This window comes from Gymnoscopelus microlampas (genome assembly GCF_963454915.1).
Source record: "Gymnoscopelus microlampas genome assembly, chromosome: 23".
Taxonomy (NCBI): Eukaryota; Metazoa; Chordata; class Actinopteri; order Myctophiformes; family Myctophidae; genus Gymnoscopelus; species Gymnoscopelus microlampas.
Window position 1 is genome coordinate 6,225,460 of NC_139960.1, and position 15,373 is coordinate 6,240,832.

At 40.5% G+C, this 15,373-nt stretch overlaps 1 protein-coding gene and 1 pseudogene across 2 annotated transcripts in view; both read right to left on the reverse strand.

Annotated features, from left to right (window-relative positions):
- kiaa0930 overlaps nucleotides 1-15,373 on the reverse strand; it is a 504,210-nt gene that overhangs the window by 404,619 nt on the left and 84,218 nt on the right. The window lies entirely within an intron of this gene.
- LOC311040084 (zinc finger RNA-binding protein-like) overlaps nucleotides 1-15,373 on the reverse strand; it is a 30,846-nt pseudogene that overhangs the window by 15,160 nt on the left and 313 nt on the right. Inside the window, exon 2 of the transcript in view lies at nucleotides 14,795-14,917. The product of the transcript in view is annotated as a zinc finger RNA-binding protein-like (transcript). The remainder of the gene's footprint in view (nucleotides 1-14,794; nucleotides 14,918-15,373) is intronic.

Genomic DNA, 15,373 nt, shown 5'->3' on the forward strand with positions numbered 1-15,373 from the left:
CCAAAAATAATGATTTGAATTATTTCTACTTGGTCTTCAAAAAACGAAATATACTGATAGATAACTTACATTATTTTGTACGACAAGCAGGAAATTTCACCCTGAAAAATGACAAAAAGAGTTTGTGATTTCAAACCAAATGTGCATAGTTACAGTTTATATTACCATCATTACTTCACAGTTTTTACCTTTCCAGAGAACATAACAAGGTGGGACACAAACTCAGCCAATCCTCTCTCCTTTGGAGATTCGGTCAGATAGTCAAACACTGCGTGGATGACAACGTCTTTCTCAGGAAGAAGAGGCAACACCACAAGTTCTGCACTCTGCTTTGGAGACAGGAGCCTTACAGCCTCCAGCTAGATGGAAAGAAAGTCAAGAAAAACTTGATCACCACCACTGGACTTTATTTTATATTTAAAAAGTAATTATCTCTTGGAGTTAATAATTCATCATTGTTATGTAATGTAACAACTTTAAAGTCTTACAGGGGAGAAGCCTGGGTTTAGATTCAGGAATTCACTGACAGACACAAGACCTGAGAATGCACCAAAGTTGTTCTCCAACCATACCAGTAAACACTGCTGTTGGACACACGGCCTCGGTCTGAAGGGGACAGATCAGAATGAAACATTAAGGCATTGAAAGGTGTCTGGAAATACAGTCAATATATTTTCCTGTAAAAAATATATAACATTTTAATATTTTGTAAAAATAGATAGATAGATTGCAGTTAGTCAGTACCTGACTGTGGTCGGGACAGGAAAGGGATTATTAGTTCCGTCAGGACCACTTGCTGCTGATGTGAGGTCATGTTGTCGAACTGATGGCTAAACTCCTGCAATCAGTGGATCAAATCAAAATACAATGAAAAATACTTGTTTTCACTTCTTCGTTTTTCGGCCAATTCCCATCAGGGTGCGCCACATCATCCGTTTCCATCTGCTTCTGTTTTCGGCATCTTCCTTGGTCACTCTAGCCACCTGCATGTCGTCTCCCTCCGCATTCATAAACTTCATCTTTGGTCTACCTCTTCTCCTCTTGCCTGGCAGCTCCATCTTCAGCATCCTTCTCCCAATATACCTCTCATCCCTCCTCCGTATATATCCAAACAAACATCCAAACCTCACCTCTCTTGCATTATCCCAAAACCTTCTAACCTGGGCTAATCCTCCAATGTAATCATTGGCATCCTCAATTTTGCCACCTCTAGTTCCGCCTCCTGTCTTTTCATCAGTGCCACCATTTCCAAGCCGTACACATCTTCCCTCTCACTCTAGCTGGAACCCTTCTCTCACAAATCACCCCTGACTCCATCAGTTCCACCCTACCTATCGCTTCTTCAGCTCTCTTCCACACTACCCATTACTTTGGACTCAATTCAACTTCACTATTATATGACTTTTTACTCACGAGAAAAAAGAAAAGAAATTCAAAACATTGTGACTTAGCTATGCTTTTCACCCAAACACCCCATTATGGGAGATGAAATGTGAAATACATCCACATAAAGATGATAGCCCCAGGTGGGAAAATTCAGTCAAAGGGTATACAGATGGAAGAAGTCTCCAGCTCAATACTTACACTTGCTGGTATGTGTTACAGCTGAGGTTCCTGCTGCTGAGGCAGTATAGAAACTCTCCTGATGCAGACGACAGGAACCCTCTCAAACGTCCAGAGAACCACTTCCCAATGACATCACTGTCCCTCAACTGTTCATCCGTCAGAATCGACACTCTCAGCTCTCCAATCACATCCAGAACCGCAGACGCCGATGGACCAGTCATCGTCATGGACTAGGGGAAGGATTACATGGGTCAATATTTCATTTAAATGTGCATTACGTGTGAGCTCATTTGGTGTAAAGAATAGTGGACAGGGCTTTTCGCTCTACAATAGAGAACTTTCATTCCAAACCTGGGTGGACTTTATGTGGACAAATAACAGCTTCTGGCCAGAAATAATTGATTTTTTATTTTTATTTTGCATTGGTGCATTTTATAATTACTAATTATAAACATAGACTGTAATTATGTGTAGGTCTGAGATGTACTAACTCAGTCATCATTGTTCATTTTAATTAGTTTCAGTGATTGGTCATTCTATCTTTGCCATTACACTTAGCAGTTTAGTTTCAGTTTATTTCAGTGTCTGGTTAGATCTAGTTTTTGTACCGTGTTGGCAAGAAGATCCAGAGCTGCATCCAACACCCCAGAGGCCTTGGAGAGGAACAGCTTCCAGACTGGTCTGGAACCAGTGGAGCTGGGGCACCAGTAGTTCGGTAGGCTTGCGTGCCGCACGTCTGGGGGCCAACATCCTCCGAGACTAGGCAGTGGTACTATTTAACCCATAGTTGGGGGCTGGTTCGTGGGCACCAGTAGTTCGGTAAGCTTGCGTGCCGCACGTCTGGGGGCCAACCTCCTCCGAGACGAGGCAGTGGTACTATTTAAACCATAGTTGGGGGCTGGTTCGTGGGCACCAGTAGTTCGGTAAGCTTGCGTGCCGCACGTCTGGGGGCCAACCTCCTCCGAGACGAGGCAGTGGTACTATTTAACCCATAGTTGGGGGCTGGTTCGTGGGCACCAGTAGTTCGGTAGGCTTGCGTGCCGCACGTCTGGGGGCCAACCTCCTCCGAGACGAGGCAGTGGTACTATTTAACCCATAGTTGGGGGCTGGTTCGTGGGCACCAGTAGTTCGGTGAGCTTGCGTGCCGCACGTCTGGGGGCCAACCTCCTCCGAGACGAGGCAGTGGTACTATTTAACCCATAGTTGGGGGCTGGTTCGTGGGCACCAGTAGTTCGGTAGGCTTGCGTGCCGCACGTCTGGGGGCCAACCTCCTCCGAGACGAGGCAGTGGTACTATTTAACCCATAGTTGGGGGCTGGTTCGTGGGCACCAGTAGTTCGGTAGGCTTGCGTGCCGCACGTCTGGGGGCCAACCTCCTCCGAGACTAGGCAGTGGTACTATTTAACCCATAGTTGGGGGCTGGTTCGTGGGCACCAGTAGTTCGGTAGGCTTGCGTGCCGCACGTCTGGGGGCCAACCTCCTCCGAGCATTATAATTGCACAAATTTAATGACCAGAAGTCTAGCTTCACATTTGCGCTTTTTATAGAATTGTCACATCAGAAGACAGACCCTTGCAGCGTAGAGAATAGAGATAGTTATACCCTTCCAGACAAGAGCCATATCCCTGCAGACACGGCCGTCTTCAAGGCAAGAGTACAGTCAGAGTGCAACATATGCAACATTAAATAAATGCACTCATAAACCTTATAGACGCCGGTAGGGAGGGGCTTTATTATATTATTCGCTTATAGATTCCAACGAGTTGGAATCAACACTCGATTAATGTTAGGACGTATCAACAGATAAATCCTATTGACACACTTCCCTAAAGGCAAGGCTCCTTTCAGTCAGAGGAGGCATTTATCTGAGCTTCAGAGCTTGCTCTATCGGCCACGGCGATCGGATCCCTTCAAGACAGACTTCAAGACTGGAAGGGTAGAACTATTCTTTACACTGCGAGGCTCGGTCTTCTGATATGACATTCTATAAAAAGGTATTGAATTCATTGTTATATGGGTATTGAATTCATTGTTATATGGGTATTGAATTCATTGTTATATGGGTATTGAATTCCCATTATATGGGAGCGCCAATGGAGGGGGAAGGCTGCTTCTGTACACGCTCCTCAGCGTCGCAACGTTTTTCCTTCTTTTTAGTATTTTTAAGCTTTTATTATTTTACATGTACTTAAAAGACGTATGAAAAAATTGCCTTTCCCTGTTCTCAAGTAAAATATTGATATGCGATTAAAATGTGATTAATTGTGATTAATTCATTACAAAGCCTCTAATTAATTTGATAAATGTTTTTAATCGAGTCCCAACCCTAGTTCTTATATATATTTATAATGTTCTTACCCTTCATCACAGACACCTGTAGCAGAGTCTCCAAACTTTGTAATCCAGTGTACACAAACTGACCGTTGGAGATTTCCCCAGCAGAGCCACATGACTTCCCTGTGGAAGAGAAAGAAATGTCCTTCAATACACTGGTATGAAATATCCAGTGGTGTAAAGTAACTAAGTACATTTACTAAAGTACTGTACTTAAGTACAATTAGAAGGTACATTTACTTTACTGGAGTATTTCCAATTGTCTATACTTTTACTTACATCTCAGAGGCAAATATTGTACTGTTACTCCACTACAATTATTTGAAAACTTTAGTTACTAGTTATTGTAGATATACATTATTATATTATAAAAACATACATTAACCACTTGCCTTTCACAACCACAAGGACGCACGCACACGCCACTAACCTGTACACACTCGGGTCCAGATTGACAAAGGTATCCAGGTCCATGTTGACATTGGAGCCAGCGGCACTTCTCACATAGGAAAGGGATGCACCACCTACAGGTCATAAAGAAAATACTGAATTTATCCATCTCTGAAGTGTGCGTGTGTGCGTGTGTGCGTGCGTGCGTGCGCAATAAAGGACAAGGATAGGATAGAACGCAATGGTATGAGCCAAAAGCGTCGTGTTTATTGAATTCCTAAAGGAAGCGGAAATATGGAAAAATGAACAAAACCAGTTGACTGTGCAGCCCCAGGACAGTATCTCCAATATTTCAAAACACTCAAAAGCGAAATCAACCAAATCAACCACTTCATCAGTTACCGCAGCCCGACTCAAGGCTGAGGCTGAGAAGGCTGTGCTCCTTATAAGGGCATCGACTTTAAAGGCAAAGCAGGCTCTGGAAATGGAGCAGGCTAAAATGCAAGCCAGCCAGACTGGAACAAATGGAACTGGACATATGCCTGGCTGAATCCGATGCTAGATTAAAAATCCTGGCGGATCTTGACTCCATTTCATAACCACCAGCACCATCACTGCTTAAATCACAACCACAAATGTTACAGCCAAAATCACAGGATGATGCCATGAATGAGTATCTGGAAAATACTAAAACCCCAAGCATCAATATGGACTCATTTCCAATTAATTCACTTGGAGCCGGACAAAAAATAAAATTACAAGGACCATCAAACCCAGGCCTAAGGCCACCAGAAATCACAGCAACTCATACCCAACAGCAATTGGGACAGGAACTGGAATTACAGTGTCAGACAATGACGACAAATTCTTGACTGTAATACAGAGGCAAAATGAGATTGCTGATTTACTGGTTGTACAGCTAAAATTGACCTCACTTCCCTCTAAGGAAATCCCAGTTTACGATGGCAACCCTTTAGATTACCAGGCATTGATGAGGGCATTTGAGCATGGTATTGAGGAAAAGACTAGAAGCCACCAAGATAGGCTATATTACTTGGAACAGTACACCTCTGGACCCTGCAGAGAATTGGTTAGGAGCTGTCTTCATATGAATGCCAACACAGGCTACATTCACGCTAAAACACTATTAAAAAAGCATTTAGGAGATAACATAAAAATCTCAAGTGCCTATATGGAAAAAGCTTTAAATTGGAAAAGTATTAAGGCAGAGGATGGAGATGCACTGCATGCTTATGCACTCTTCCTGAGAGGCTGTTGTAACGCAATGAGAGATTTGGAGGATATAGAGGACCTGGATCTGACTTCTAACCTGAAACTCATTGTGTCCAAACTGCCTTATAAATTGAAGGAAAAAAGGAGAACGACAGCTTGTGATATTTTAGAGCAAACGCAAAGGAGAGCAAGATTGAGCCACTTGGTACTATTTATGGAAAAGCAAGCGAGAATACTCCAGGACCCACTTTTCGGCGACATTCATGATCCTCTTGCCAATGTGAAGGTTTCAAAACCAAGGACTGCAGCTGAATCAACCTCAGGCAGATTTAAGAGCAAGGGGAGTAGTTTTGCTACTACGGTGGCAACAGTGTCTGACAGCAAAGCCGAAAAGTCACCTGTCAAAAGCAACATGCCTTTTGGTGCATATGATTTCGCATGTATTTTCTGTACCGGCAAGCATCCCTTACCTGAATGTCAGAAAATGAATGCACAGGCACATGAAGACAAAGTTCAGTTTCTCAGGGAAAAAGGACTATGCTTTGGATGTTCGAAAGTGGGACATTTGAGTAGAAATTGTAAACGGAGACTGACCTGCCAGAACTGCCAGAACTGCCAGGGCAGACATAGTTGGGGGCTGGTATACAACACTTACCACTTGCTGGAATAAAGTTGCACTTGGGGGAGAAAGGGGGGAAATAGTTGTGAATTTGATGACATTTAACTAATACTCTACTTAACGTTTAAAACTTGAAAACAAATGAAGGCAAATACCTCTCCACTGTATATGATGCAGCCTAAGAAAAGAAAAGTGCAGATATTAGGATTTTGTTCATTTCTAAAACACCATGGAAAAGCAAAATAACCAATACAAATAAAATGTAAATGTAACGGCAATGTTTACGTCATGTAGATAGAAGATCTCACCTGGTGGAACGTGATGAGCTAAAGTTAGCTTCATGTATGCGATGGATGATGCTACACTCTGAGGAAGAGTAGGCATGGCCTGGTCCAGTCTGGTGAAACTGAGACCCAACAAGTCAGGGGTTAACATCAGCCAATAATAACGAATGAAATCACATCTACCTGTCTTCAAAAAACATAATACTATATATTGATGGATCTACTTACATTATTTGGTACGATGAGCAGGAAATGTTTCCCTGAAAAGTGGCAAAAATATGTTGTCATTTCAAACCTTAATGTGCATGGTTACATTTTCTATTATCTTTACTTTATGTGTTTTACCGTTCCAGAGAACATAACAAGGTGGGACACAAACTCAGCCAATCCAGTTGGAGATGCAGTCGGAGTCAAACACTGCGTTGATGACAACGTCTTTCTCAGCAGGAAGAGGCAACACCACAAGTTCTGCACTCTGCTTTGGAGACAGGAGCCTTACAGCCTCCAGCTGGACAGAAAGACAGTCAAGAAAAGATTATCACCACCACTGGATTTTATTTGATAATAATAAGGTAACTATTTGGTCTAATCATTCTTTAGAGTTTTTTTTATGTGGCAGCGATGAAGTCTTACAGGGGAGAAGCCTGGGTTGAGATTCAGGAATTCTCTGACAGACACAAGGGCTGAGAATGGCCCAAAGTTGTTCTGCAGCCAGTAAGCACTGCTGCTGTTGTAGGGGACAGATCAGAACAAAGTATTAAGGCATCCAAACAGAAAAATGGCTGCAAATACCAGTCAAAACATTTTCCAGTAAAGATATCCCATTCTAATTGAGAATAGAATGGGAATATATTTATTCAGCAAATACATTTGAAAATGAGAGCCAAACTGTTATTGAGATATTGCAGTTAGTCAGTACCTGGCTGTGGTCGGGAGAGGAAAGGGAGGATTAGTTCCTTCAGGCCCAAATGCTGCTGCTGTGAGGTCATGTTGTCAAACTGATGGCTAAACTCCTTCAAACTGGTGAATCAAACACAGAATGAGAAATACTTATTTCTTAGCTTATTGGTGAAGCTAGAGAAAAGGCAACGGAGTCATAAAAATCAAAATCATCCCCCAGGAAGAATGAAGGTGCACAGAAATGTCTATGGAAATCCAGCAGTCAGAATTGCCACTCTCATCTCTCCAATCACATCCAGAACCACAGACGCTGATGGACCAGTCATGGTCATGGACTAGGGGAAGGATTACATGGATCAATATTTAATATTATTACATTTGCATTAATATTACGTGATGATATTTAGTGTACGGAATAGTAGATAAAGATTCTGGCTCTATAATAGAGATATTCTTTCAAATCTTGATAGACTGTTTGCCTGACAGTGAATAGGGAATTTTTATTAGCATTTTTTTTCATTAGCAAATCTTTTTAAGATTATTAAAAACATGAGCTTTAAATTTAAATAATTTCAGAATTCAGATGTGTTACTTTTAATTAGTTTTTAGAGATTGTTCATTCTGTCTTCACCATAAAAGTTGTTTTCAGTGTCTGGTTAGAGCTACTTTTTGTACCGTGTTGGCAAGAAGATCCAGAGCTGCATCCAACACCCCAGAGGTCTTAGAGAGGAACAGCTTCCAGACTGGTCTGGAACCAGTGGAGCTGGGGGGCTGGTTACACTTCATCACTGCTGCCAGATCCTGTGCTGTCAACATGGACACCTGGGTGGAGATAATGGACAAAGCAGAACAGAAAAAACAGGAAACCTTTAATGAAGTCAAAATTGGAAAATAATAACTGTTGCGTTCAATGTGAGAGACTTAAGTGGCTTACTGAAGCACACGTGTATTCTTCAATGCCAAAGTCACAAAAACGTCCATTCATCTGTCCGTTGTTGAGGAGGAGCTGTAGTGCAGTGCTTTGGTAGCCGAAAAGGAAAACATATCAAATGTGTCTTGAGTTGCAAAACGGAAAGTTTGTTCATTAAATATATTTGAGATATTGTAGGCATTGCCTATTGTAGGCATTTTTCCTTCTTTTTAGCATTGCTAAGCTTTTATTATTTTACAAGTACTTAAAAGACGTATGAAAAAAATGCCTTTCCCTGTTCTCAAGTAAAATATTGATATGCGATTAAAATGTGATTAATTGTATTAATTCATTACAAAGCCTCTAATTAATTTGATAAATGTTTTTAATCGAGTCCCAACCCTAGTTCTTATATATATATTTATAATGTTCTTACCCTTCATCACAGACACCTGTAGCAGAGTCTCCAAACTTTGTAATCCAGTGTACACAAACTGACCGTTGGAGATTTCCCCAGCAGAGCCACATGACTTCCCTGTGGAAGAGAAAGAAATGTCCTTCAATACACTGGTATGAAATATCCAGTGGTGTAAAGTAACTAAGTACATTTACTAAAGTACTGTACTTAAGTACAATTAGAAGGTACATTTACTTTACTGGAGTATTTCCAATTGTCTATACTTTTACTTACATCTCAGAGGCAAATATTGTACTGTTACTCCACTACAATTATTTGAAAACTTTAGTTACTAGTTATTGTAGATATACATTATTATATTATAAAAACATACATTAACCACTTGCCTTTCACAACCACAAGGACGCACGCACACGCCACTAACCTGTACACACTCGGGTCCAGATTGACAAAGGTATCCAGGTCCATGTTGACATTGGAGCCAGCGGCACTTCTCACATAGGAAAGGGATGCACCACCTACAGGTCATAAAGAAAATACTGAATTTATCCATCTCTGAAGTGTGCGTGTGTGCGTGCGTGCGTGCGTGCGCAATAAAGGACAAGGATAGGATAGAACGCAATGGTATGAGCCAAAAGCGTCGTGTTTATTGAATTCCTATAGGAAGCGGAAATATGGAAAATTGAACAAAACCAGTTGACTGTGCAGCCCCAGGACAGTATCTCCAATATTTCAAAACACTCAAAAGCAGTATTTGACCTCCAGACAATGTCAATAAGCCAACATTAGATAGTTACACACCTTGCAGTAGGTCTGGGATGGTGTGTCTGTCACCTGGGTCCGCAGCCTGAGCTGTAAACAAATAAATACAATATTTTAGACATAAAGCTATGAAAGTACATGCATATCAATAGACAATAGCAGATCTACAAGCTCACAAGTGACCTACAAGCTGACAAGTGAGCTTGTAAGCCAACAAGCTCACAACATGTTGCATTGTGAGCTTGTAGATCTGCCATTTTAAAATAGCCAAAGTTTAAATGGGGCTGAAGTGGTTAATGTACCCTATGTTTTTTTAAACAATAACCAAAATCAAAAGTAACTAAAGTTTTCTAACAATTGTAGTGGATTAAAGGTACAATATTTGCCTCTGAGCTGTAGTGGATAGAAGTACAAGTACAGTATTTTTCTATGCAAACTGATACAGTAAAAATCACTGTTTTTGCTGGCAGCAGTGGCACACTATTACACTGTTCATATGGCAGTCAAAGAGTTAAGCTACAGAGTATATATATTGGCAATGCCTCCTTAAAAACGGACAATGGACTGACCCCAAGAAAATGTCCATATGCTAACATTAGATAGTTAGATCTAAACGGTTTTGATTTGCACATGTGTCATGTTATGTTAAACAAACCTTGCAGTAGTGCAGTCTGGGACGGTCCCCTCAGTCCACATCTGTGTTGGCCAAGATATCAGGTCCGATGTACAGCCACGCCACAGCTGAAAATGTCAAGCAAAAATACTGTATTTTAGACACAAATATATATTTGTCACCATAAAAATATAGTGACAATAGCAGATCTACAAGCTCACAAGTTATCTACAAGCTAACAAGTGAGCTTGTCGATCGGCTATTTAAAATAAGGCAACAAGTTTACAGTGAGCTTGTAGATCTGCTATTTTCCAAACATTAAACTCACAGTGAGCTTGTAGATATGTCAGTGATGTTGCTAGGTTTTCAATGTAATGTGTCCCAGAAAAATGTTATGGGTCCAAAATAAAATGTTTTTTTTTTCTCTCGTTCTCTTTTATCTCCAAGTGTTATACTTATAGCTACATTCAAATTATCTGAACATTAAACAAAATGTGGCAAATTTTAAACTATTTGTTAAAAGAAAGTGTGTGTGAGTACATTATATCCTGATACACTGGTTCTCAACCTTTTCAGGCTGTGACCCCCCAAAATAATCATATTTTTACTGAGGGGGGCGCCAAAATAATCATATTTGAACTGGGGATCCCCCAAAATATTTGAACTCCCCCAACCCCACCTGACAAGCACTTCAGGGGTTGTGGCATTACGTTTAGTTTGACTTGGTTCCACAGATAAATATTGTGAGGCGTTGTGAGCTTGTGGATCTGCTATTTTCTTAGATGATTTTAGATAAGAGCCTATCTAATGAATCATGCAGTGGCTATATTTTCAACATAAATGCATGCTGCTTCGATGCGAGAGTGTGTTGCGTGTAACCAGTGATGGAAAGTAACTAAGTACATCTACTTAAGTACTGTACTTAAGTACAATTTTGAGGTATTTGTACTTTACTTGAGTATTTCCAATTTCCAATACCTTTACTTCTACTCCACTACATCTCAGAGGCAAATATTGTACTTTTACTCCACTACATTTATTTGAAAACTTTAGTTACTAGTTACTTTTCAGATATAAATGATGATATTATGAAACATACATTAACCACTTTAGCCCTATTTTATACACAGGCTATTTTAAAATAGCCAATCTACAAGCTCACAACGTTGTGAGCTTGTAGATCTGCTATTTTAAAAAATGGTAGTACTTTTACTTTTGGTACTTTAAGTACATTTTGATGCCAATACTTTTGTACTTTTACTCAAGTACATTTTGAAATCCAGACTTCTACTTGTAACAGAGTACTTCTACATTGCAGTATTGGTACTTTTACTTAAGTAAAACATTTGAGTACTTTTTCCACCACTGCGTGTAACCACAGCACAGATTTGCATCGCATTGTAAACAGCTGTGCCTCTTTTACACACTTTGAGTTTCTAACTTGCGGTCACAGTCAGTGTGTGGTACTTTTAGGTGGATCTTACTGTAACAGATAGCCCCAGATGCAATTCAACATTTGACAGACCAGTAGGGCAATCAGTAATGTTATCTCTATGGGCGCAACTCTTGCGCAATGTCTTAAAACATGTAACCGGCAAAGCAAAGCAAAGTTTATTGTTTACCCAGGGTGTCGGACTAAGTACGAAACTTGTTTCCAGCCGGACCCTGCATGGAAGCCTTGCTCAAGGGCTATTCAGCGGTGATTCATGATTGATGTGATAAATTGGGGAATCGAACTAGGGACCTTCTGGTATCAAGGCCGCCCCTCTAACCACTAGGCCACCGCTGCCACAAAGGAGAGGCGGAGGAGAGAGGTGAATAAAGTGCTTTTTTCAACTCGTTGGATAGATTTTATGGTGAGTTAAAATGTCAAACATCTGTGAGCATTTCAGAAAATATACAGCGGAGGGTGAGGTTCCGATTGGAGCTATGTAACAGACAGATCTATCCACCGTTCCAGCCAGGACTGTCGATAGCAGCCACAGAGCATGGATCACAGACTATATATTATAACTATGATCACAGAAACACGACGGAGCCGGCAGCTAGCCGCTAAACATTAGCGTAAGTCGGTGTTGCCAGATCTAGTGAAAGAAAGAAGCAGCAAGTCTATACAAATTTAGACTTGCTGCAAAATTTAGTACAAATTTAGAATCCCAAAATAAGCAAATAGGGGGCATGTCAGTCAAACTTTATTGTCTAATGTTGAGAGCAGTGATTTTAAAACATTTTCATGCCATGGACCCCCAATATTTACAAGCTACTTTACAGGGAAAAAAAGGAAGCCCAAAGTCGCTTATAATTACAGATTTGGCAACACTGGACCAGCCGCAAACACGATACACACACCACACACGTAACAGTAACAGTGACCTGAAACAAACTTAACCTGGCGATTGCACTTAATTCATTTAAGGCCCGTACATGTACATAAACGTTCAAATTTCAAATATAAAGTTCTTACCTCACGGCCACGGATGTGACAATTCTGTTCGAGCCCTCAGAAGTAACCGTATCTTCAGTATTGTTCAATAAAAAGCATTTGAATCCGATCGGTGGCCATTTTCTCAGCATGTCCGCCGTATGCTTTCAACTGCATTACCCATCGGTTGGTAGGTGTACTGCACTCTGATAGAGTGTGCCAGCTATGAGCAAATGGCCACCGATCAGATTAAGATGCGTTTTTATTGAACAATACGGAAGATAAGGCTACTTCTGAGGGCCCGTACATAATTATAACATCCGTGGCCATGGGTTAAAAACTTTATATTTGAAATTTGAACGTTTATGTACATGTACGGGTCCAAAAAAGGCGGGAAAAAAAGTAATAAAGGCGGGAAAAAAGTAGATAAAGTAAATATTACTCACCTCAGACAAAAAACGACGAAATGAAAGTAGATCAGTGATATATGAACCGAAATCAAGTAGAACAGTTTCCATTAGTAAATTCTCATCGGACAGAGCGACGTAGCATCCGCACGAAAACATGATAAGTGAAGACGAGCAGCCAGAAGCGGGGAATTTAAGGGGAGGGACCAAACAGCAAGGGCTGTGATTGGTCTGACAAGCAGACATGCGTACATGCGAGAGGGCACGACGCGAACAAACCCCCCCCCCCCCCCCCCCCCACACACCACACACACACACACACACACACACACACACACACACACACACACACACACACACACACACACACACACACACACACACACACACACACACACACACACACACACACACACACACACACACACACACGCACACACACACTATTACAAGCACGCACATGCGCACGAACCAAAAATAGATACATTTGTTTTCAATGCAAACGTCATTTCACTAATTTAAAAGTTAAAGAGAAGAAGTTAGCGAAATATATAACAGCAATAATAATAATAATAATAATAATAATAATAATAATAATAATAATATACATTCATTGTAATATTGATTTAACAATGAATATCAATGAATCAATTATATCAATACTGCAATTGTAGAAACACTCTGTTACAAGTATAAGTCTGGTAATGAAAATGTACTTGAGTAAAAGTACAAAAGTATCGGCATCAAAATATACTTAAAGTACCAGAAGTAAAAGTAGTAATTAGGCAGAATGTCACATTTTAAGTTTTCAAATGTGTAAAATGTATACAAATCATTAGAAAATAGCAGATCTACAAGCTCACAACGGTCAGGGTACTAAAGTATAATTGGTGTCCAGCGTCAAGAACAGAAACGGAAAAAAAGATATCATGATTCTGCCCATTAATAGCTTGTATACATGATTGTATCTTCTCAGTTAGTAAAGTATGTTTACTAATGGCAGTGGATATGAATGAATATATTAATCTATTATTTGAATAGCTTGAATGCACAACATGGTACGTATGTCTATACATATGAAACACAATGTTATACATTATACCAGGGATCTTCAACAGGGGGTCCGGGACCCCTAGGGGGTCCTCAGAGTTACTACAGGGGGTCCGCCAAATCTTTGTGTGATATGATTTTTGTTTTTTTATATTAACCACTTGAACCCTAGCATCCCTTTTCTGAGGAGAACTTTAGCCAAAAATAGCCGATCTACAAGCTCGCAGTGCGAGGCGTTGTGAGCTTGTAGATCGGCTATTTTTGGCAAAGAGTTATAGGTGTAGAGGGAGAAAAGAGCAGCAAACGTATATCTGAAACACCATTCTATACAATATAGAGGGGGTCCCTGCTTCATCTCTCTCTCTCAGCTAGGGGGTCCTTGGCCTGAAAACGTTGAAGACCCCTGTATTATACAATATATGCTGTACCACCCCCCAACGGGGGTCCCTGGCCTGAAAACGTTTAAGACCCCTATGACTGCCACATTTCTGTGCCCTTGTATTAGGTGTTACAGTGAATAATACATCTGTAGAATGAATATATGCTTTCAAAAAAGATGCACACCTTAAAGGATTTGTCTCTCAATGATCAAGTTATTTGAAACTTGTCCGCCATCTAATCATATCATGTAATCATCCAACTATATTACATCTATGGTCTTGTATAAGATCATCCTGAACATTCCTCAAAGCCCCTTTGTTTAACTCATCACCCTATATCGGTTACATTCATCAAACAGGTGGTACCTAGTTTGTGTAATCTGAATCAGAACAGAAAGTCAAGACTAGTGTATAAATTATGTTAACACACATTGTTAGCAAACACAAACCTGAAAATAAGTATATTTAAAACCAAATCTTATCAGATGGGGGTCTGTGGACAAATACATGTTAATCTGCGGGTCCTTTTGTCGAAGCAGAAGCAGTACTCCCTGTCATCGTCGAGAAGGTGAAGGTGGCAAACGAAGAAGACTACGTCCTCACACTCTATGGGAAATGAAATCACTGAGTCTGAAGGGACAGCAGTTAAATAAAGAATCTTTATTTATATTTCTAATTAAAGTTACAATTGTGTCCTTTCACCAGACTCCCATGAACTACTACCAAAACACAAAGTACAAAGTAACCAATAACGAAAATCATACCAAACATTAAAAACACTTACAATCAGCCCATCGTAACTGAAATAAAGAAAGTACAAATAGTCAAGGGAACCAATAAACTCTTGTGCTCTGCTGGGGGGAATAGCCGAGAGCTGGCTACAGCTCCTCTTTATAGTGTCAGGCTCTAATCACATGAGCTGAGAAGGGGAGTGACAGGTGTCTAGCCAAGACCAGGTCAGCATAGACACTAGGACAAATAATCATTAGTGAACACATGAGCATAGAAAGACTGTAGACTGAGGTGTTAATATTTGGAATTAACATATGCTTTATCGAGAGTGAGAGCTACTGAGAAACTTCTTAG